The sequence below is a fragment of the Oryzias latipes genome, chromosome 12, assembly GCF_053564925.1.
Source record: "Oryzias latipes strain Hd-rR chromosome 12, Olatipes_Hd-rR_3.1".
In the NCBI taxonomy this organism is placed as follows: Eukaryota; Metazoa; Chordata; class Actinopteri; order Beloniformes; family Adrianichthyidae; genus Oryzias; species Oryzias latipes.
The window spans coordinates 13,425,108-13,450,337 of NC_136248.1; the positions used below are offsets into that span (position 1 = coordinate 13,425,108).

The window sequence follows — 25,230 nt, forward strand, 5'->3', positions numbered from 1 at the left end:
TGCCACCTGTACAGGAAAAATCTCAGTTATAAATATCCACATCTTAAATTGATTGCCTGTTAACTCTCTGGTGTATTTAAAAATAATAATGAAATAAAAGTGATTGGGAACAACAGAAACTGTGGGAACCACACAAACTGATAGAGGGGTGTCACTAAAGTTGCCAGTTAGGGGTGTGACGATTCATTTTAGCAACTCTGGTATTCCTATCATTATCAGTGGTTGAGGATACGATTCATAGTTGATATTGGTTCATTTTGAACGATTGGATCCAATTTGTTGACCTAAAATCAATCCACAACATCTTTAATGAAAAATTCCACCAGTGTGACTCAGAGATAAACACCTGGTTACTGAACAGCGCAGGGGAGGTTTTCCAGATTCCTTTCTTGCAAGATAATCAACTGTGAATTACATATATGTACAAAGAAAGTAAACAAGAATTAATAGCAAATAATTTTGAAATTATGCATATGGAACGTTATTAAAACATGTGTATGGTCACATCCCTTTGCAAAATTCAAAGTGTTTCCACGTATTAGACTGTAATGATGGCTTGATCACGTTTTCCTGTTATCACGTGTGGTGTCCGCTGTAATGCACTTGGTCATTTTTACGTCATAGTAAAAATAAACGTACTTTGCCTCAATCCATTTTACAACATTGATTTGATTGATTTTTTTTTATTTTTTATTTTAAAAGTATTTTATGAGTGTATGGGCAAGGCTCAATGTACACCAGTACGGTCTTGTACTGGTACTGGGATGAGATGTGGTGGAAGTACGCAGTACCGGCTGGAAGATCAGCTGTGTGGCAACTCTTTACTGCTTTAACACTTACTCAAAAGCAACTGCAGGCTGCCGCTAAACTGTGAACCACTTTATCCTGTAATTTCTCTGGTTTTAGTGTTTTGCCTCTGACTCCATTTGCCTGCCCCGAATCTCGCCTGGATCCTAACTACTTCTGTTTCTTCACTGATGCTCCCATGCATGTGAGTAACCCCTGCCTGACTGACCCTGATTTGGCCTAGTGGACTTTTAGCTGAGCTAATTAACCTGCTGCAATTGGAACCAACCTTTTACATTTTTTAAGACAGTTTTACACATTTTAATATTTTGTGTTGGATCAATTCAAATTTGGTTTAAAAGAAAAAACACAAATTTTATAAAAAATAAAGACATTTTATTTTATATTGTAGTTGAAATCTGAATTGTAAAATGGCTGTTTTTTTATTTTTAGTATTTATTTTTAATATGTTATCTTTATAATAGCATATACATATGTATACATACAGTATGTAGGTTTGATTTGTTGCTCGGGGTCAGTCAATTGATTCAGTCAAGTAGGCATATTTTTATGGAATTTGGAGGTATGTTCGTTTTCAACGGGAACGAAAAACAATAACTGCTTCCTAGTTTTCTGTAATTAAAAGTTCTGCATGAAGCCTAATGTAATGGTAGAAGTGAAAGAGGCAGCAGAAAAATCAATTTATATGTAAAAAATTATTGAAAAAAGAGGAATGAAGGGAAGATTGTTCTGGAGGAAGATTGCAAGTAAGGATGAAGATGTACAAGTTGAAATTAGTAGTGGAGAAGAATAAAATGACAAAGGAGTTGCAATTTCTGCATCTATCAAGTTCTTTAGTACAAAAATAAATTCAATTTTTTTTTTTACAAAGCCCCCTCTACATTATTATTTCAACATTTCAACATAGTCAACATTTATTCTCAAATGCATTAGACTTGTAACAATTCATTTGAACTTTGTTTCTATTCAAATCATAATTTCTGGTCGCTGATCCGATTCATAGTTGATATTTGTTTATTCTGAACAATCCGATTCACTGACCTAAAATGGATCCAGGACATCTTTAGCCAAAACATCAACAAGGGTGACTCAGAAGTTTTTCAGATTCTTTGTATTTCTTGCAAGATAGTAAAGTGTAAATTAAATACGTGAACAAACAAACAGGTCAACAAGAATTAATGTCAAATTCATTCTCTTTTTAGCTTCATAAAATTCAGCCCATTGTTGTTTTTCCACATTAAAACTATACTAATGGAACATGATTAAACATTCTACCACACTTTCTGGTCACATGTCTTTGCAAAATTAAAAATGTTTCAACTGATTGGACTGGAATGATTGCTTGATTATTTTTTGCTGCTTTCTGCTGTGATGCACTTGGTCGTTTTATACGTTGGAGTAAAATAAACCTGTCTCAATCCAAATGGTATTTTCTGTGATTGATTCAATTAACAGGTAGATTCAGACAGATAAATTTGGTAGGATAAATCAATTTATCGATTAATCCATACACCCCTAATCGACACTTACTGCTATTAAGATGCTAAATGGGATGCAGTGATGTAAAGCTTTAATCATTGGAGCATTGAGCAGGGAAGACGATATTTCTGGATGGAGGAATCATGCTCCTCCATCTGGCAATCTGTTGGACATGTCAGAAGAAGAGAGCTAACTGGTCTTGTGCCACGTGTGGAGGTAAGATTGTTTTTCAGGATATGGGCGTAGCTTCTTAGTTCAGTGAAAAAAACAACCGCTTTAGTATACAAACAAGCTCCTGACTTTGTGCCTTCTTCCTGTTCCAACATGACTTCTTCATTGCAAAAAGATACAGCTGAGTGAGTTTGGCGTGGAGGAACTTGAATGTCCTGACCTCAACCTGGCCGAACATGTTTTACAGAGACGATGGCGTGAGATTCGACCTTCTCATGTAACAGTGTTTGACCTTCCAAAAAGACTTCTTGATGAATAGTAAAATGTCTACAACCACATTCCGAAATGTTGAAAGCAAAAGTCTTTAAGACCAAAAAGTCACTTTGATACTATCATTACACAGCACAATACTCTCCAGCAACAGATAATGTTCCAGCAGCCAGGAAAAAATGTTTTTGCTTTGTTTGACAACAAATTTGAAATGTTTTTTTTCTTTATTTTTCTTCTTTTTTTTTTTTTTTTTTAGTGTATTACTGTCCTAGAAGTGGAGCGAAAAACATTAGCTTTTCATTAATGTATATATAGAAAAATTTCAAAAATAGGCATGCATTATTTCCATTCCCCTTCAAGAAGATTTTTTAAATGCTATTGTTTCACATGCTAGAATATTCTGAATAAAATCAAGTCATTGTACTGTACATGTTGTATCTTAATTATGAATTAATTTTGCCCAGTGTGATAAAAAAAGTATATTTGTTGGGTCTTCTTTGGATTAGAATACAGTGTTAAATTTCTAAAATAATCAGCAGTGGGTGAAACCCACAAATTTTATAGTTAATATTTATTTATTAAGTTTTTAAAAACCCTTTATTGTATGCTTTAAATACACTTTTCTCAGACAAACAATGACATTTTAACACTTTTCTCTCTTGTTCAAACTCAAAATTTAAACCTTTGTAGTATTTCAGTGTTATATATTAAATAAATATTTCAGTATTATTGACTGAAAACAAAGATCTGCTCCGATCAAAGATTTATGTAAATTTAGCAAAATAAAACGCTTTCAAATGGAGGAGATTGATTTACACTTGTCTACAATCAGGACGCAGAATGGAATGCACCATAAAAAAGTCAGCAAAATTGTTCTGAAAAAATCCTTGTAACAGCAAGACAGTGAAAGGTAAACTGGAATATTTTGAAGGGAACACTGTACCGTTGTGATTAAAGTATACTTGGTCATGCTGTAGTTTATATGTAGACACATTATCCAATGTTCATGTCTAGCATGCCTGATGCTTTTACACAACAGCACCTCTCACACTTCTGGAGCAACTCAGATATGCTCGTTAAAAATAAGAATGGTTTTGATGACAAGAACAATTTCTGCTTTTTGTGAGGATCCATAAAGTCATTACTAGCCAACGGCATGCTCCCACCTCCTCTGGACATGGCAGACAGCTGGCCCATAAATGAGTCTGTAGCTGAATGACAAAAGGACTCATGCATGAAGGAGTCTGCTAATTCCTCCATCTCTCTCAAATTTGCCATCATTACTCAAAGGCTTGTTCAATCAAAACTGTCTTTATCCAAACAGACTTGAAAGGGACGCTTCTAAACAAGACAGTGCTTTCACAACTTAACATTGGGAACCTAGAGGCAACATTTTGTGAAATTAAATGCACCCTTTAGTGCATAAAAGTTTAAAATATGTAAAACATAGAAGAAGCACTAAAGAGACTGATAATGAGACATGAAGTATCAATCTTCACACACGATCTATGCTGCAGTCTTAAACTCATCCACAATGCATTATTTCTTACAAGAAAATAGTTTGGCAAACCCATTTTCTCACTTTGGGGATTGTGCAACCTACTTTGATTTTTGTCTGGCCTGGCAGAGGGATGGAACATGAAAACAAGGTCAAAAAAGGTCATTTGAGGACATACAACACACATGTGGGACAATTACCACAGTGCCACAAGCAACCATTGAGTTTTCATGCAGCCATCTTCCTTAACAAGAAGAGGTCAGTGGTTAATTCTAAAGCCCTTTTGCACATCAAAAGCCCTTTTGGCACAATACTCAATCCTACAGTACCGTCTGCATGCCCATTCCTGTGTGTATATTGAGGCGGTTGCTTCAGAACTTATGTTAGGGGAACCCAGTACCTTTTGGTGCTGGATCCTTGAACAAATAAGCATTACTACTCACATTCAGCAACTAGGGGTTCAACAATTAATTTTTCTTCTGATCCGTTTCATCCCTTTCGGGGTCACAGGGTTGCTGGAGCCTATCCCGGCCACTTGTGTGTACAGGTCGCCAGTCTGTTGCAGGGCCACAATCCCAGACCAATGCACTCTCACATTCACACCTAGGGACAATTTAGAGTGACCAATTAACCTATGAAGCATGTTTTTGGATGGTGGAAGGAAGCCAGAGTCCCCACAGAAAACCCATGCAAACTCCACACAGTAAGGTCCCCTATTGAAATTCTGTTTTAGGTCACCCAACGGGGATTTGAACCACGGGCCTTCTTGCTGTGAGCTAGCTTAAAAACACCAGTGCTGGATCCAACAGAACCACAAACTCCCAAATTTATAATGAAGCTCGGGTTATTACTCTTTCTTTGGTCATGAAACAACAAAACTACTAAAGTCACTGCTAAACAAGTTCACAACCCTGAAATTAGGCTCTGCATTTCAAATTCTATGGCCTCTCTTTGACCCCCCGAAATATAAAGCTTGTATTTTGGGCTTAAAAGAGAAAGAAAAGCACACCATCATACATTTGCGCATTTGAACATGTTGCCACTGACATGCACGCACACACACACACAACCCCTTGGGCATCGTTAAGCCCTGCTTAGCAGCTCAGTGAGGCTGGCAGGCAGCGCTGCTCATATTCTCTCTTTATTTTGGCTGCACCCCTCTGCATGCTGCTCCAAATCCTTCTGCTCTCATTTCACACATTTTATCTCCAAATTCAAGACATACAGAAAGTATACTTTAAATGAAAAAAAGAATATGAGGACTCAGAACTTAATCATGCAATATATGAGAAGCAAGCCTAATGATTCCAAAATACATGCAACTTTAACAGTTAATACATTGCAAATGTTTTGCATTGAAGAAGTCTGGTTAGGTTCATGAAAGAAAAAAAAATAATAATTTCCAAGTCTGAGGCCCGATTAGATTTACCTCAATACCTAACTGGAATATCTTGTATGAGCAAAAGCAAAAAAGATTGGCAGTCAGATTGGAGCTTCAGTGGTCTGGTGTATTTAAAGGCTTCACAACACCGATAGAAAAGCTGTTGCCTGTCAGTTGACATTCAAACCCTAACTCTTGCTTATAACTTGCTTAACTTCTTGTAATTACTGAACGAATGACCTTATGCACACGAGTGGCCAAATAAATTATAGTCAAAGGTGATTGCGCTGATTCTTGGGGACTGTGTAGGAAACTCTGTTTTCTATCGTTTGAGATTGGTCAGTTTCATTCTACACTGAAAGGCCTCCATTAGTTTAGTTTTTGTAGCTCCTATTTTTGAAATGTTTTAGATATATTCTAAAACAGGTAGATCATAGATATACAGTATAGTAGATGTTTTTTGTTTCAATTTCTATTAAATGTTTTCTATTCCAGTAGCATCTATAAAATTTGTAAATTTGTTTTGGAAACACATTGAATGTTTGAATAGTTGTTGTTTAGATAGTATGCATTGTATAAACACTAGAGGGCACAGATCTAATTCCATGAGTTAATTCATAGATGTTTTGTTGTTCATGACTTTGTCAATGAAAAAATAAGGATGGACAGACGTGCAACATGGTTATTCTATCATGTGTGGCAACTTAGCTAGTGGTCCATACGCATGAAAATTTGTGTCTTTCATACTTTAAGACGAGGTTAAAATCAAGAAGTAAAAGAAAGGAACAAAAACACAGAAATTAAATGTATAGAGAACACTTTTTGCTTGGACAAAAACAAAGGAACTGGAATTTAAAGAAATACCACAAAAAATCAGCAGCACATAAGAACAGTTTATCAATATTCATGAATTTTATTTCAACCCTAGCGTACTGAGTGGCTATCTTCCTCCAATTGTTGCAAATGTAACATGACTAATAACTCATCATCTGATTCACCAATGATCTGTACCTGGTCTGAAGTCTTTTGGACTATACTGGTCATTTTTCCAAGACTCTTAGCAGCCTGGCTAGAATACACAGCTGCTGTGTTAAACTGGATCTGCTATTACTAACATGGGGCCTCATGCACTTTGGCTCCACATCCATCTTAACCTCTGTCGCCTCCTCACTGGAGATACTGTACATCCACAAAAGATCTCAGAAGAACTTTCACAATGACAAATTTAAGCAAGAAATCCATCTACAGTGGTCTAAAACTCACTAGAACTCCCCAGCAGCCTAATTACCCCCTACACTGTTCATTTGTTGATCACACACACCAAAGGCCACTTGAACCTGTCTGAATCTGGTGTCCTCCATGTCACTGACCATTTCCTTATTTTCTTAAGCCTTTCCCTTCATCTGTCTTCAACCACTTCTTTATCTTATTTCATTGTGAAATATTAAGGACATTGATGATGTTAATGTTCTGTCTTCCAATGGTAATTGGTAAATGGAGAAATATTATATAGCACTTTATTACCTTCTTTGAAAGCCTAGTGTGATTTGCAGTCACACTTCCATTTACTCATGCACACATACATGTATATTCACACACTGATGGCGGCTCCACTGCCTAACCCTTGCACCAAACTAACCACCAGGAGCAATATGGGGTACAGTGTCTTGCCCTAAGACGCAGAACAGGAACCAAACCTGCAATCTTCTAATCAGAGGTCGACAACTCTACTTCTGCACCACTGCTGATCCAATAATGGTGACTTTCAGCCTATAGACAATCTCTAACCAACTCTTGATATCCCTGCTCAGTTGCCCATGCACTTCTTCAAAGATGTTCTACAGAATAAACGCTCAGTTTCACATTTTTGCAGATGACACCTAGCTCTATTTGTCTGGCAGACCTAATTCAACATTTCTGTCATCTTTCCTCAGCTATCAGCTTTCAATACAAAAAAAGTTAAAGTTCAGTTTAAACTTCTTAAAATTAAAAAGTGGAAAAACTGAGCTCATACGCTTGAAACTGGTCACTCTAAGACTAATGTTTTTTTGCTAAAATATCAATGGTTCTTTAGTACCCTTTCCCCTCAGGAAAATGGTCTAGATGTCATCCTCGACAGTTCATTGTCATTCCATTCTCACATCAATAAAATCCCTTGGACAGCCTATTTTCACCTTCATTATATCAACCTCCACAGATCCCTCACTTCCCTTACGGTATTTGTCCTTTTCCAGAGTTCTTACTTCTTACTTCCCCTCATGAATATTGTAATTCCCCCCTCTTTGGTCCTCCCCATAAATCCTTCCAGAAACTTCAACTGATCCAGAATTCTTTCTCAGAATTAGATACCATTATTTCACCAGATCACCCTTGTTCTACATCAACTCTAATGGTTCCTGTTTTAACAGAATATAAAAATCCTACTCCTCACTTTCAAAGCTATTACTGACCTCACCCCTCCATATCTTTCAAATCTCCTCCTCATTTCTACTCCCTCGCATACCCTCTGATTCTTTAGCTCCATTCACCTCACTGTGAACTCTGTACCTCAGCACACAATGGGGGGCAAACCAATTAGCTACTTTGTGGCAAAACTTTTGACTTTTATCCCAAGCGTCAATAAAATTACCATCAAACTACTTTTAAACCTGTGATTTAAACTCATCTGTTCTAGATAGGTTATCCTCCTCACTGGTATTTTATCTGTCAAACTGTTGCTTTGGATATTTTGTATTATTGTTTTGTTTTATACTTGTTTTTTTTTACAGGTTCCTGAGAGTTTTAAAAAGCACTTTCAAATAAAGCTACAGAGTTCCAGTCTTATGTTTCTTCTCATGCAGTTCTTTTCACAGGAGAAAATTGCATGTGATTTGAAATTGCAGACCCCAGCCAAGTAAAAAAAAAAAAGATGGCAGTGTGTTAGATTCTAAAAACCTGAGCTGCTATCTTGGAGTTATATAACACAAAAGCGTTTCCTCTGCCACATTGTGGCATCTATTGTTATCGATTGCCTCTCAATCCCACAGGCACGCCCTGCTTTCCTATATCCTTTTAATCTGCTTCATACTTTTTGTCTCTTTTCCCCACAAACACACACATATCTATGTCGTCTTTGTGTCTGCTTGGCCCTATTTTCCCCTAAACTTTCACCTTAAATAAATTCTATAGCATTGCTTTTTATTCTTTCTATTAGCTGTTTTATCCATCCAGCCATTCATGTTATAAATGACATGGTGCCTCGGTCAGCTACCTGCCTCCTCCCCCCCTTCCTGCTCTGCCTTGGATGCGACCAGCTGGTTCCACTTACCTCATCATCTTCCCCGCCTTCTTAAGGAGATCCAGGACCTTTCTTCGGTGCCAGTTCGTTGTTACTCCCACGGTGCTTATGTCTGGCCAGCTCATGCTTTGTACCTTGTCTGATCTCAGCTTCGCTAACTGTTCCTCTCTGCTCCGCTCTCAGGAACCGTCTTCATCACAAGGGAACCTCGGGTCGCCGTCCTCTGCTCTCGCTCCTCATCCTTCTCCTCGGACTCAGCCGAAGTCACGCTCTCTGGTTCATCCTGCCACAAACCTCCAGTCAGCCGCCACGCCGCATCAAGAATCTAGTTCTATACTCACCTCCTGTGAATTAAACCACCTTAACTTACCTCACGTCTCCAAGTGTTCTTCTGGGTTCCAGCGTTTGGGTCGGTCTGAATATTCCACGAGACCATGACAGAACGAACTGGCCAAATTCCCGACCCAGCTGACTCGGAAGGACTTCGCCACGACGTTACCCTCCAAGGTAATCTTCTGAGCCGCCAAGCGGACGCTCTCGCTCAAATGTCCGCGGCTCAGCAAGATCTTTTTCGCCGTCTCGATTGTATTACCCATACACTCACGGAACTAACAGGACAGGCATCTACTGTCTCAGTCACAACTCAAGCTCCCGCTTCCGGCAACAGTTTCACTTCCGCCTCCGCCGTCACTCCCGAAAACTTCCGCCTTCAACCGGAACCATTCAGCGGTGACGTCACGGCCTGCGGAGGGTTTCTCCTACAATGCCAGCTCATATTCCAGCAGGCGCCCAGACACTACCAAACGGATCAAAGCAGAATTGCTTTAATTGTGAATTCTCTCAGAAACAAAGCACTCCAGTGGGCCCAAGCTTTTTTGGCTGCTCATCCAATCTCTCATCTTCCCTTCGACCGGTTCATAGAAGAGTTCCGTCTAGTATTTGACCAGCCTCGTAAGCAGGAGGAAGCCACCCGACGGTTGCTCAATCTAAAACAAGGCAACCGTTCGGTAAGTGAACATCTTATTGACTTCCGTATATTAGCTGTAGAGGCTGGCTGGCCAGATCCTGCTCTAAAAGGGATTTTCTACCAATCCCTGAGTGAAAAAATTAAGGATCATTTATGTTCACAACCAGAGGCTAACAACTTTGAAGAGCTTGTCTCCGCAGCCCTCAGATCTGATATCCGGGTACGAGAACGTCACGCTGAACGGAGCATTAGACCTCCGGGCCTTTTTCAAAACCCTGTTTCATCCAACCATGTGGTCGCGCTACCTGCTCACGAGCCATCAGCTACCGCACCAGACGAACCTATGCAAGTGGGTCATTCTAAACTCACTGCTGAAGAACGACAGAAACGGCGTGAAGAAGGGTTATGCTTTTATTGTGGTCATCCCGGTCATCTTGTTTCCCAGTGCAGACAACGTTTAAACTCCAGAACCCCCCCGTTAGATGACAGGCCACGGGGGGATAACGTTATTCATGTCAAGAAAACCAAGTTCTTGTTTGTACCTGTCAAAGTAGCTCATCAAAATCAAGTCCACGATTTGAATGCACTTATAGATTCTGGCGCCGAACATAGTCTCATCGACTTAGATCTGGTTAAACATCTCTCGTTACCTGTAGAACCCCTCGATTCCCCCATTAATGTCGCTGGGTTAGGTGGTAAACAACTTACCCGTATCACATCACGTACTAAACCGGTCCTCATTCTTACTTCCGGTAATCACAGAGAATACCACCAGTTTTTTGTCACTCGTTGCTCTCAGACTCCCATAATTATGGGATTTTCCTGGCTTCAAATTCACAACCCTCAAATTGACTGGACTGCTCCCCGCATCGCCAACTGGAGTACTTATTGCATGGCAAATTGCCTTCACTCTGCTATTCCGTCTGCTATTGCCCCTACTCCCACTTCAGCTAAAGAAATCGACCTGTCCAAGGTGCCCTCGTGCTACCACGACCTTAAAGCTGTGTTTTGTAAATTTAAAGCCAGTGCTTTACCCCCCCATAGGCCGTATGATTGCGCCATTGAACTTCTGAACTGCGCTCCTCTTCCTAAGGGCAAATTATTCAATTTATCCGGACCCGAGAAAAGCGCTATGGAAAAATACATTCAGGAGGCTTTGTCTCTTGGTCACATCCGTCCCTCCACTTCTCCGATCGGTGCAGGTTTCTTTTTTGTGGAGAAAAAAGACAAAACCCTGAGGCCCTGCATCGACTATCGTGAGTTGAACCAGATTACGGTTAAGGATAAATATTCTCTCCCATTAATTGATTCGGTTTTTGACTCTGTCCAGCAGGCTACCATCTTCTCTAAGTTAGACCTGAGAAACGCTTATCATTTGGTTCGCATTCGTGAGGGAGATGAATGGAAAACGGCTTTCAACACACCCCTGGGCCACTATGAATATTTGGTCATGCCGTTCGGCCTCACTAATGCTCCCGCTGTTTTTCAACGGCTTGTTAATGATGTCCTTCGCGACTTCCTTAATAGGTTCGCTTTTGTTTATCTTGATGATATCTTGATTTATTCTTCTAACCTAACTCAACATGAGCATCACGTTCGTCTCGTCCTAGAACGTCTCTTAGAAAACCAACTATTCGTAAAAGCTGAGAAATGCGAATTTCATACCTCCTCCGTTCCTTTTCTGGGGTATATCATTGAAGCTGGCAACATACGACCAGATCCAGCCAAAATTGAAGCAGTTACTCAATGGGAAACTCCACAGACCCGTAAGAAGCTACAACAATTTCTGGGTTTCGCAAACTTTTACAGGCGGTTTATCCGTAACTACAGCAGCATAGCAGCACCCCTCACGCAGCTTACATCTATTAAACAACCCTATGTCTGGACCCCAGCTGCCGATATGGCGTTCAGAAAACTCAAAGAACTTTTTGTCACAGCTCCCATCCTCATTCAACCGGATATCACGAAACAGTTCATTGTAGAAGTGGATGCCTCCGATTCTGGGGTTGGCGCCGTTCTGTCTCAGCGTGAAGAATCCTCCGGCAAGTTAAAGCCCTGCGCTTATTTTTCCCGCAAACTGAGTCCTGCGGAGCGGAATTATGATGTGGGCAACCGAGAACTTCTGGCCATCAAATTGGCTTTGGATGAGTGGCGCCACTGGCTGGAGGGGGCAGAGCTTCCCTTTATTGTATGGACAGACCATAAGAATCTTGCATATCTACGCAGTGCAAAAAGACTGAATTCACGTCAGGCCCGCTGGTGCCTGTTCTTTGACCGGTTTAATTTCAATATCACCTACCGTCCAGGCAGCCGCAACATCAAGCCAGACGCCTTGTCCAGGAAATACACCATCTCTGAGTCCCCCTCTGACTCTGCTATCCTCCCTAAATCCTGTTTTATAGGTACTCTCACCTGGGAGATTGAGAACAAGATCCAGCAAGCCCAGGGTGAGATACCTAATCACGTTACCTGTCCGCCTGGAACTTTGTATGTGCCTGACTCTCTCAGGTCCGAGGTGCTCACTTGGGGGCATGCTTCCCGGATCGCCTGTCATGGAGGGGTTCACCGGACTATCAATTTGCTTCGTCGAAGGTTTTTCTGGCCCTCCCTGGAAAAAGACGTTCGTGAGTACGTGGCAGCTTGTACCATCTGTGCCCGCTCTAAGAACTCTAATTCACCCCCCTCGGGTCTACTGCAGCCTCTGCCGATACCCAGTCGGCCTTGGTCGCACATCGCTCTGGATTTCGTTACTGGGTTGCCTCCTTCCCAAGGGCACACTGTTATTCTGACGATCATTGATCGTTTTTCCAAAGCCGTTCATTTTGTTCCCTTGGCCCAGCTTCCCTCCGCCACAGAGATCCTGATCCATCACGTATTTCGCTACCATGGAATTCCCTGTGACATCGTGTCTGACCGTGGACCCCAATTCACGTCCCAAGTGTGGAAATCGTTCTGTTCTGCCCTCGGGGCCACGGTCAGTCTCAGCTCAGGTTACCATCCCCAGTCCAATGGGCAAGCTGAAAGGGTTAACCAAGAGCTGGAGGCGGCTCTCAGGTGCTTGGCAGCTCAGAACGAGTCGGACTGGTCCAAGTTTCTCATCTGGGTTGAGTACGCCCACAACATTCACCCCTCTTCCGCTACTGGCTTATCTCCCTCCAAAGCCTCATTGGGGTACTCACCACCTCTGTTTCCTTCTCAGGAATTCGATCTGGCAGTGCCCTCGGTTCAGCTCCATCTTCAACGGTGCCAGGACATTTGGCGTCAGGCCAGGGCTGCTCTCCTGCGCACCAGGGAGAGCAACTGCCAGATCGCTAATCGTCACAGGGTGGTGAGTCCCGATTACCGTCCTGGGCAGAAGGTTTGGCTATCGTCTCGCAACATCCCCATTCAGGCGTCATCACGTAAGCTGGCTCCCAGATACATCGGCCCTTACGTGATCGCATCATCAATCCCTCCTGTGTCCGCCTGCGCCTGCCTGCTGCTCTGAAAGTTCACCCCTCGTTCCACGTTTCCCAGATCAAACCTGTCAGCGATAGCCCTTTGTGCCCGCCGTCCTCTTCCCCTCCGCCCGCCCGGGTCATTGACGGTGCACCTGCCTTTACGGTCAGTCGTGTGCTGGACGTCCGGCGCCGTGGTAGGTGCTTCCAGTTTCTCGTGTACTGGTTGGGGTACGGTCCGGTAGAGCGCTCTTGGATCTCCCGCTCTATGATTCTGGACCGTTCCCTGATCGACGACTTCTTCCGTGCCCACCCGGACCGTCGTCCTGGACCGCCTGGAGGCGGTCGTTGAGGGGGGGGTACTGACATGGTGCCTCGGTCAGCTACCTGCCTCCTCCCCCCCTTCCTGCTCTGCCTTGGATGCGACCAGCTGGTTCCACTTACCTCATCATCTTCCCCGCCTTCTTAAGGAGATCCAGGACCTTTCTTCGGTGCCAGTTCGTTGTTACTCCCACGGTGCTTATGTCTGGCCAGCTCATGCTTTGTACCTTGTCTGATCTCAGCCTCGCTAACTGTTCCTCTCTGCTCCGCTCTCAGGAACCGTCTTCATCACAAGGGAACCTCGGGTCGCCGTCCTCTGCTCTCGCTCCTCATCCTTCTCCTCGGACTCAGCCGAAGTCACGCTCTCTGGTTCATCCTGCCACAAACCTCCAGTCAGCCGCCACGCCGCATCAAGAATCTAGTTCTATACTCACCTCCTGTGAATTAAACCACCTTAACTTACCTCACGTCTCCAAGTGTTCTTCTGGGTTCCAGCGTTTGGGTCGGTCTGAATATTCCACGAGACCATGACAATAAACCCACGATATCCCTTTCGGGGTCACAGGATTGCTAGAGCCTGTCCCGGCTACTGTTGGGCAAAGGGGGGATACACTTTGTAAAGGTCGTCAGTGTGTCACAGGGATAGATGTTTTATGTAGTATCCAAAATAAAAGGTCACGTTTTACTTGTCATGCAAAAACATTTATTTGTGTTCCCTTATCTTAAAATTTTAAATCTTTTTTTTAATGTTGTGTAAAGAATGCATTTGGAGTCTTGTCTTTAAATCCGACTTCTGTTGATTTTTAATGCACTGTGGCATGGTTTGTTTTCCATCAGTTTATTATTCACCCTATTCTTATACCAATAGATATAGCTTGGGCCATGCAAGTACAAGTAAAAAGAGGCCCGATGGAAAATGTGAAAAAAGAGCTATTTTCAAATTCCCATTGACATTTCTGCACTCACCATCTGTATTTTTCAAACAGCCATTGTCAGAGTTGTGATTATTACACACTAGTTTAAATAAATAACAATGGTGTTTTTGGTGAAAGTTCATCTCTACTAACTGGTCCCACTGGGGCCTTATCCACTGTGCCTCAGGCACTGTGAATTTTTTCATTAAATATGTGAGATTTTCTCTCCCGTGACCCACCAGATGGTTAGCACTGTTGTTTTTAATGCAGGCTTAGTGACAATTTTGTATATGCATGGGTTTTATTCGGGGTCTCAGACCAGAGAAGGTACATTGGTCTTCATCATAATATGAGAATAGAAATTGTGAATGTGAGTTCATATCTTGTGGGATCTTGAAAGCCTCCCAACTTGTCTAGAGTATAAATATTTTCCTCCAAAATCTTGATCTTCTAATTTAAAGAGCAACCTCAAAGGAAAAGTAAGAACACGCTGTTTGTACCCAGATTAGATAACGTCTGATGCGACGTTCACACCAGGTTCAGACCACTTCCTAAAGTCTATGTAAAAGCACATAAATGCACATTTTGGGTTTCAGCATTCAAAACTCTTGCCTTTATGCGTCCTTGTGCAGGTTTTTAAGTCTGTTTTTTAGGATCTGCATACAAACTTGCAGCCATTAAGCGCATTTAAAGTCAAACCAGTTGAACTTTGACCAATTAGAGACTTGGATTTTGTAGCCACGTATGGGTGGCGTCATTTTCAAAACATGTCAATACCAACCATTTGAAAATTGGAGGAGAAATTAATAATTGCAGTATGTGGCTGGACTGAATCCTTTGACATCAAGTTCTTCATATATCAACATAGAGCTGTGAAAGAAAAAGCCTGGAGTAAAATTTGCAAAATTTGCACCGCTTCAACATTTTGCACCAAGCCTTTTCCAACTGTGAATACATGCTCTAGTGTCGAGTAGCGACAGTCCAGTGTGAACACCATTAGGAGAATGGAGGAGATGGTGATTGACTTCCAGAGAAGGACACCACATTTTACACTGGTGAGTATCCAGATCCAGGGTTCACACATTGAGGTGTTGGGCAGCTTCAAGTCTCTGGGTGTTCACCTGAACAACCAACCAGACTTGACTGAAAATACTGATGCCCTGTACAAGAAGGGCCATAGTTGCCTCCACCTTCTGAGGAGACTGAGGTCCTTTGGAGTGAGCAGGACTTTCCTAAGAACCTTCTACGACTCTGTGGTAGCCTCCACAATCCACCATGCCCTGGTCTGCTTGGGAGCAAACAGCACAGTTGGGACAGGAAGAGACTGACCAAGCTAGGGCCAGTTGTGTCCTGGGCTCTCCACTGGACTCTATTGCGAAGTTGAGTGATAGGAGGATGTTGGCGAAATTCAAATCCATTATGGACAACACCTCTCACCCACTTCATAAGAGAGTGGAGGCGCTGAGAAGTTCTTTCGGCAGCAGATTGATATACCAGCAGTGTAAGAAGGAACGGTACCGCAGACAAAATCATTCAATGCTCTACTGCTTTTCTAGTTCTAGGGTTTTTCTAAATCTCTAAAAATGCATAGAGTGTATTATGAGTCTGAAGAGCTTTTTTATTAACATTGTTTTTGTTTTGCCTTCAATCATTTTGCATATTTTATGCACCTTGATGCCTGACCCCCAGAGCTGCTATAGCAATTGAATTTTCCTACGACAGGATCAATGAAGTTGATCTTATCTGATCTTTTCTTATTTTTCTAATCAGCTAAAAAAAGCTTTCGAAAATGCTTATTTGGCATGTTCATTAAAGATTGAAGAACATGAATTTTTTTTTTTCAATTTAAGAATTACTTTAAATTATTTTGTCACAAAAAGATGGCCAAGCTCTATTAACCCTGGCAACCTGTTGCGTAATGTTGCAAGTAATTCCCTTCATCGATTCTCAACCACTTTATAATACTGTATACTATAACTGGACTGAGAGAGTGCGACGTCACCCATTGAAAATGCCCAACCACATGAATTCAATTCAGTTGTCATTTTTCCACAATATGTCCGTCGCCATGTTGGAACCAGATGTCCTCAGTAAGCCATGATTGGTCCTTCTCAGTCTGAATCTTCGTTTTCTACTGCAACCACTCTCTCCAGTCAGGAGTTAGCATGTTAAACGCCACTCCTCTTCCACTGAAAGCAAGCTCGGGGGAATCTGTCAATCAAATGCTTCGATCGTTCAATGTGAGGTTACCTACTTTTATTGAGGGATCTGATTGGTCAGTTTATAACTTAAATAACTTGTGCTACACCAAATAGTGCTCTGCACTCCCACAAATACTGCTGATAATTTTTTTTCTTTGTATTGTGCATTTTTCTTCTTTGTCACAATTAAATTGTTTGGCTGGTTTATCTTATTTTTAAAGTCAAATCAAACCATTTTTTTTAAAGCACATCATGACTCTTTCAAATTATAAAATGTGTTTTTCCCAATATTCTTTGTCCTGTCCGGTTGTGTCTGTAGCTTTAATGCAGTTAAGTGATTTTATTTGCCTCCTAAGACATGTTTTTACACAACCACAAAATACAGCCTTGCACTTATTATAAGTTAACAACTAAAACTTGTTGATCCCCCTAAAACTTTCACATTGCTCAAAATATTGTTGTTGTTTATTCTAATTGTGCTGGTTTTTGTTTGTTTCCATGTGGGGCTTAGGTTGTGTATCTGTTGAGACATAAAAAAGTAATTTGGTAACTTCAGTATTATTTCTTAAAATCACTCTTTCTCTGGCAACCCTGTAACCCCAAAAGAGATAATCGTGTTAAGAAGATGGATGGATGGATGGATGGATGGATGGATGGATGGATGGATGGATGGATGGATGGATGGATGGATGGATGGATGGATGGAAAACCCAAATCTAAAAAAAATGTTATTATGTTGCTCAGAAGTTCTCTAGTCTTCTGTCCAAAGCATACGTGTGCTCTTCGCCACAGACACAAATGTACATGTATGGTCACACTGCTCCACACTGCTGAAGCCCCTTATTTCCTCTACCCATTAACCTACATTGACTACATCCTGCTGACTGTGTGTGTGCACAAATGCACCCATCCCCATGGGATACATTGCACAGTAATGCAATCAATTCCTCGTCAAGTAAGTTCATCTCACTAAAATGTCAATAATTCTCTCTTTTTGCTTTGTAAGCACATTTTCATGTTTTCTTTTTAAAAACGATTACAGCTGCCACAGAAAATTTGGTAAAATGAGCAATACTTCTACAGTCATCACTAACAGCTATTTTTAATCAGGAGTCTTGATACAGTCATTTCAACATTTTGAGGGAAACTGTGTGTCACTATTACATGATCAATACCATTGACCTAGCCAGTTAGCAGGAAAACCCAATGAAAACCAGAACAATCCAGACAGACGAAGTGTTGATTTTCGACATCCTCACCGATTGTTAGTAGAATCAGGGCCACTGGATAGATTAGGCTGAAAATGCAGAAAATAAAAAAAAGATCAATTTTAGAAACAAGAGGATATTAGTAATCTCAAGGAAATGTAAAACCCCATTAATGTGTTACTCACAAATTAACTAATTCACGATTACTTTAGCAAAAAAGACATACCATTACGATTGTCAGCAATAAGTTAAAACGAACCAGTACTAAAAATAGTTACTGATTTTTTCTTTGTTTATTCAAAAATGCTAATAAATTTCACATCAGAATATCATTTTTTTTTTTTTTTTGCCTATTTATAAATAAAAAACCTTTGCTTTAACAGATAAATTATTTCTAAAAAAAAAAGGCAGGGTAGTTTTTTTAAACTCTAAAATGTATAAAACACTGTGAAAATTATATATATATGTATATATCATAAAGGCTCTTGCAGGGGGGGGGGTGAGGCCCATTCCCGGTGCACAGAAGCGACCAAAAAAACAAGGGTCTTCCATATTTTCCGGTCTTGTGCCAGAAGCTCAGCATCCTTCATAGCAACCTCATAAGGTTTAACATCTCCCGCAATGACATCTGTCCACCGAGTACGGGGTTTGCCATGAGGTCGTTTCCAGCCTGCAGCCCCTGAGTTAAACTGCAAGATGGCTCACGTCGGCTGGTAAGAGGGAAGACGGAGAACGTGGTCGAATCATCTGATGCGGCGTTGCGCAGCAAGGCAGGTGGCTTGGGGCTGGCAGGTTTGGGCTCTTAAGGCTCTGTCAGAGACACTTGATGTTCTCAATGGACCTGAGAGCCCGGCTGTTGAAGCCATCTATTCTTGCGGCTACGCTCTTATTTAAGGGCCATGTCTCCGAACCATAAAGCAGGATGGAGAGTACAGCTAGGTTGTAGATCCGGAGCTTTGTCTTGCGCATAATGTTTTGATGACGCCACAGTGGTTTTTTTGCCTGATGTTTTCAGTCACAGATGCACAGATGGCTTTTGACACTCTGCTGCCTGCCAGAAGAGAGCTGGCACAGCTGGTAGACGCTGCAGAGACCTCTATTAAAACAGCTTGTTTATGGGCTCCATGGGTGCTCGTCACTAAAAAAAGCTATGACTGTAATGCAAATAAGATCGCTTATTACGGTCAAATTTACATCTCTAGTTGTACATTTACTTTTCAGTTTGTGCGGTAAGAAGAAATCAATCAATTACCGTAATCAGTTTAAAACAAAAAACAACCCTCCCCTTTTTTTTAAAGAAAGAATTGGCAACCAAAAAAGCCAATTCACTTAAGATTTTGCAAGTGAAATCTAAAATCAAAAAGCCCCCCACTGCTTTGCATAGTTGTATCATTCATGCCAGGAATTTCAGGCAGTCATTTTAAAATGAATTTGTTTAATCATGTCTATTTGGCATATGCCACACCACATCATATACTTTAAATTTTTTGTACACTACAACTGCTTAGGATGCAAAACACACTTTTGTGTTAAAAAAATATCACCATTACATCGTCGTCTCGTTTCATCAGGGCTCATTTACCTACCAGGGGAGCAGAGGCACAGCTGGCATGACTGAAGCAATGTGGAGAGAACAGCTTGCAGTCAGACATATAGGACAACACTAAAAAGAGACATAAAAAGAAGATGACGGCTTAATCTTTCTTTCATGTCCTGGTTGGCACTGGCCAAAAATATGCTGAAACAATGTATTTTAATCAGAAATGCCAATTTAAAGCTTTTTAATCAACAAACGCATGCAAAGCCAATGTCAAGTTACTTCAACAATGAAAAGCGATAAAAAAAAGCTAAGTTGTCCTGGCAAAAACAAAACACAGAGAAGAAGACAATTAACAGAAAATCTGCAGAATGTAAGTGCAAAGCAGCCCAGGTAAACACTGTCATGAATGCCTGTGGACTGATATGGTGCAGATCAGAAAAACTACGATATAAAATGCCACTCAGCTGTTTTTAGTCCTCTTGATGCAACCTCACCTAAGCTTGCTGTTCATCTAATGCTGGTATGGTAGCAGATCTCAATGAGCTCTCTTCTCAATTTAACTTCCATTTTTTTTCTGGATTAATTGACAGAACACAAAAAAGAGAAACATCTAAGACATCAGAACTCGGGATATTATTTTGTTTGATAAAGTTTTTAACTGGATGAGAATGATAGAAAATAAGGATAAAGTGAGTTACTCACGTTCAGGGTCAGTAGCCTAATTTGCCACATACATTCACACTGGGCATGTGGCACGCCTTCAAGAGCACGCTTTTAGCGTGTTTAGCATATAGTGTTCAAAAAGGACACGCAGGGAGGGGTTTCTTCTCCTTTTTCTATTGTTTTATTTCATGAATCTTGCTCCAGTCTTTTAATTTTACAGCTCTATTTAGATATATGAAAGACTTTGTGTCATATCATTCCAGCAGGGCACAAACCACAATTATTATTTCCTCCTCGATGATCAATTTTCAAACGGTTGGCACTTCTGTAAATTAAAAGGGATGTCATAGATACATCACTACCAAATCTGGGTCCCTGATTGGTCAACACTAGATCTGATTTAACCTTCAATGCGTTTAGTACTTAAAGCGTAGCTACTCGTGAACATGAGAGTTTCGAAGAAGCCCGAAGCACGCATGTAAGCGCCACTACATAGACTTTTCATTGGAAGGGGTTGCTTGAATGTGCACTGCAGTAGGCAGTGTGAATAGCTTGAAAAGAGAAATGTAAAGATAAACGTCTACAGAAAGAGGAATAATTTCTTCTTTTTTTCTTTAATGACAAATAGTGCTGTGATGGAAACTACATATTTTAAACCAAGAGTAGTTAATTATTGATGAATTTTAAAACACAAAACTACTTGTGACTTTTCTTAGTGTAACTGAAAGGAACTATATTTACAAAATCCATTCAAAAGGTTACATTTTTGTACACATCCTGCAAACATCAAAACCCTACAAAATATTTTTAGTAATTCCTTGTTTCTGCCAGATGTTTAACAGGTAAACAGAGCTGTTTATGGTATTAGGAATAGTTTAAGATACAAGTTACAGGATCATAATTCAGTACCATTTTCAATCACATTTTAAAAACTTACTCAACTTTTTTGTGGGTTTCCCTAGAGAGGGTCACCTGTGTGACCACACCAGATAAATCAAATGGAACATATGTTTACAACTTTAAGGGCTAACTGTAAATTCAGCATCAAAAAGAGAAACCAAAATGCACTAGAAAACAGAAAAAACATTTTTTTAAATCTTTGCCTGGGAAAAAGATCTTTATCTCTCTGATCCATGAAATGTTTTAAAGGGTCTATATCATGCTTTTCATTAGCCTTTCAGAATAAACTATATCCATATATACGATAATATATTACCCTTGGCACACTAAAGAACAATTTTTTTATTAAATAGTTATTTTCGCAGCCCCTTTTCCTATCCGTAAGTAAGACAACTCCATCTCTGAGACACCGGCTGTCTTGTGGGTGCCGCCCATTTCATGACATCAGCATAGAAGCGGCTTGGCAGTGTGTCTGTTTTTTGCCCAAAAAAACAAACATGAGTCGAACTTGGCAACGATTGATGTGCATTTTGTGCATATAAAGTGAAATGTGTTTTTGTAGATTACTGCTAGCTCTGCAGAGAAAGTGTGTGGGTGTGTGTAGGTGTGTGTGCGTGTGTGTGTGTGTGTGTTAGCCGGTGAGCGGTCCTGGCAGCGTAGAAGGGGCTGTTTCTCACGCATGTATGTCACAATGTGAGAACCCACTAATTTTCATGGATTGAGAGGGGCCGGTGCTCACAGCGCAGGTTTTTAGAGGAATACCCAGAAACGCATGAATGGATCAAAATACCACTTTGGATTAGTTTTTTGACATTATAATAAACTTAAAAGCTCAAAAGGTTGATTTTGCATGATGCAGCTTGTGAGATGCTCTTTGAAGGAACAGTAAATATATTAAAGTGATAGAAGAGGAGGTTTATAGAAGACATGAGCATGTGAATGAGGAGGATACAAAATAGAATTGGTTGTAAGTAGATGATTCAGTGTTGTGAATGCTCAATGACAAAATCTCTAGGTCAGTTTTGAAGAATGACCAGTCTGTCAACCTATTATAGGTCAGGAAGTATTAGAGAAAAGGTCAGTTCAATTGTAACGCCTGAGTATTACACACTTTCAGCTGTTATCAATCTTACAGCCTTGATATAACGACTGCAGCACTACAAGTACAAGATAAGATGACAATCTACTGTCAGGGGCCACGACAAGATAATACCCCTACAAAAGCTATTTTAGTGCCACAGTAAGCTAAAACTCCTAAATTAAAATACAGTATTCCCTCGTTCATCATTAGGGTTACGTTCTAAAAATAATATAATATATGATAAAACAATATAATATGCAGAATTATTGATGCTCTAAGGCTGTAAAACTCTTCATTACACACTACACTTTTCTCAGACAGAACATTTTCACTCTTTTCTCTCTTAAAGTTCATCGATTTTTGTAGAAAAAGAAGTTTAAACATAGATGTGATCAAGATTAAAGTTTTTACTCTCATCACCATTTTTTTTTTTTTTTATGTGTTTCCGATATAATTCTTTTGGGCCATATTTGTACTTTTTGCTGCTCCTTTTAGTAAAGATGTGATATCCCATCCGGAAATGATAGATAAGAATCTTATAAGTTTTTTGTCTCTTTTATCTGAAACTTATAATTTAAGGATAAGACAGTCAAACTACTTATAAAGTCCTTAGTAAAATAGGACAATATGAAACTTGTATGTTTTGGTAACACATGAAGAAAGTGTATGATAGTGGTTCCACATACATTATTTTTAGTAGGCATGTGTAATGTAGCCTAGCCTGTGACTAGCTGGGATGGGCTCCAGCAAGACCCCCGCGACCCCGGTAAAGGGATGGAGCGGGTCAGAAGATATATGGATGGATTTAAGGACCAACTATTCCTAATGACATTAGCAACATGATATTGTATCCAGACAGCAAATATTGAAAGGTGATATCAAGTTATATGTTGCTCTTTTGTAGTATTTCTCAATGAATGTTACATCAAATTGTGGAAGTGATTTGTAGCTCTGATTTGCAGTTATAGCCTGCAATGTTTAGCTTTAAAATATATTCCATAATTTGTAGTTCTTGTTACTGAACCTGTTGTTTGTGCAGTTGAGCTGCTAAACATCAGTTGTTTTTTCTTTTTCTGTATGAATGATTTGATTTTTCTTTCTCTGGAAACCCAGAAGTCAAAGGTACAGAAAAGAAAAGACCCTGCTGAAGAATTTCTTGAGATGTACTGTCATCCACAAACTAGTTCAAGGGATAGAAATCCAGAAAAGACAGTATCTGAATTAATGCAGGAGATCAAGGAGCTGAAAGAGGAGAACGCTAAATTGAAGGAGATGGTTGTTCAAGGTTTTTGTTCATATTATTCACTAAATTATTTGTCAAATCATTTTTCTAAAGCGTTTTATCCTGCCATTACTGTATTATATTGTTTTTTACTTGGACACAGATCTCCAGCATCGGAACCACAATAAATGGCAAGATTATAGAACTCCGGGCGAAAAGTAAAAATGTTGCTGTGTCATTAATTGTCATGATTAGGGTTTGGGTTGGTTCTTTAGGTTGTTTCCTGTTTTATTTTGAAGGCTCTTCCCTGTTTGTTTAGTTTAGTTTGACTTCCCTCGTCCCAATCTTTCCTGATCATTGGCGCCTGTGTCGCGTCAGCCCCGTTAGTATATATGTCTTGTCACTCCCTTCGTCTTGTGCTGATCCGTACTGTTTGTTCCTCCTTTCAAGTGGTTTTGGTTCTATTGTCAAGTCTAGTCAAGTCTGTTCTCAGTATATGTTACTCTTTTGGTTTTTGGATTCTCTGTGGTACAGCGTCCTTTGTTAAATAAATAGATTTTGTTTTTTGGAACTCCTGCTGCTTCCTGTCCTGCATTTGTGTCCTCCACCAACCCTAAACGTTACATGATTGTTCCTTATTTAAATTTAGTTTTTAGTATTAAAGACATTGAAGAACTGTATTTATGTGAAGGGGAGGGAAATTTTAATAGTTGAAATTAGTTTAAGTGGTATTAAGGCAGTATGTCTGTTTGTAATTGCAATTGGTAATGCAATTTCAGTGTCCATATAATTTCAAATGAAGTCATGCCACTTCAATATGTGCTTCATATTATTTAAACAATTAACACTTGACATTGTACACATACATACATAAAAAGTATGTTGTTTTATATAATGCTACAACAGTTTTTATAGTTTAACAAACATTCTTGTAGAAAAATTGTAAAAAAAAACTTGTATGTAATGATACATATTTATATATGTTTTTATACTAGGTTAGTCATTTTAATTAGATGACATATAATAAAAGTAAAAACAACATATAAAGAAAGCATAATTTCCCTGTAAGGAATATACATTTTACTTACAGAAAACTTACATTTAATGTTTTATTTTCATATATGAGAAGTATATGTTTGGGAAAAGAACATGTAAGAGAAAACTATGACTATTATATGACACATGTATAGAAAATACATGTGAAAATGTAAATACATACATATTTCTGGTTAATGTCATGTATGAAAAGAACCAGCAATAGGCCACTTTCAGGAGTTTATCATATAAAGGACTAATAAGTCTTAGAAAATGCACACATATGTGAAACATAATGCAGGTCATGTTAATTTCTTATAAGTTTTCCATATGGGATTGGGGCAGTTTATATGAGGAGGTCCTTTAAAATAAGTAGAAGCCTCCGTTCTGGGTGAAGGTTGTGCAGCCCAACCATTCTCACACAAGTAGACCAGACTAACCACTGAAGAAAAATGGATCAAACCTCAAAGGGTTAAAACATCAAAGGGGTAAATGTTGCTGGAGATAGAAAATACAGTACATCCTTCTGCAGGGTTTCGTCCTGTTACAGTTGCTTCACCACTATTAACAGCTGTGTTATTGTCCTATTTGCTTCCCGAATTTTGTTGATAATTGTTCACTATTTCATTCTGTATATGAATCCTGCATATTTCTTGTTTTGATTGTGTGCATACCATTTAAATTAATTAGAATCTACCTCTCTATATTGTTTGCTGTGTGTGAGACAATTCATTTAAGCAGCGAAATAGCAGCTGTGTTTCTGTGTGTTTTCTCTGGCGACATGCTCTTTATCCTGCTGTTGCAGCCTCTATATATCAGGCAGATATATATCCTCAACAATCAGCAACATAATCCCAG

General features: G+C 40.0%; 1 long non-coding RNA gene across 1 annotated transcript; it reads left to right on the top strand.

The window, feature by feature from the left end:
* Positions 1-8,835: 8,835 nt before the first annotated feature.
* LOC111948351 (uncharacterized) lies at positions 8,836-14,071 on the top strand. The gene is made up of 3 exons (XR_013659327.1): positions 8,836-8,985; positions 9,067-9,890; positions 13,885-14,071. It is a non-coding gene; the product is annotated as an uncharacterized LOC111948351 (long non-coding RNA).
* The last annotated feature ends 11,159 nt before the right edge of the window (positions 14,072-25,230 follow it).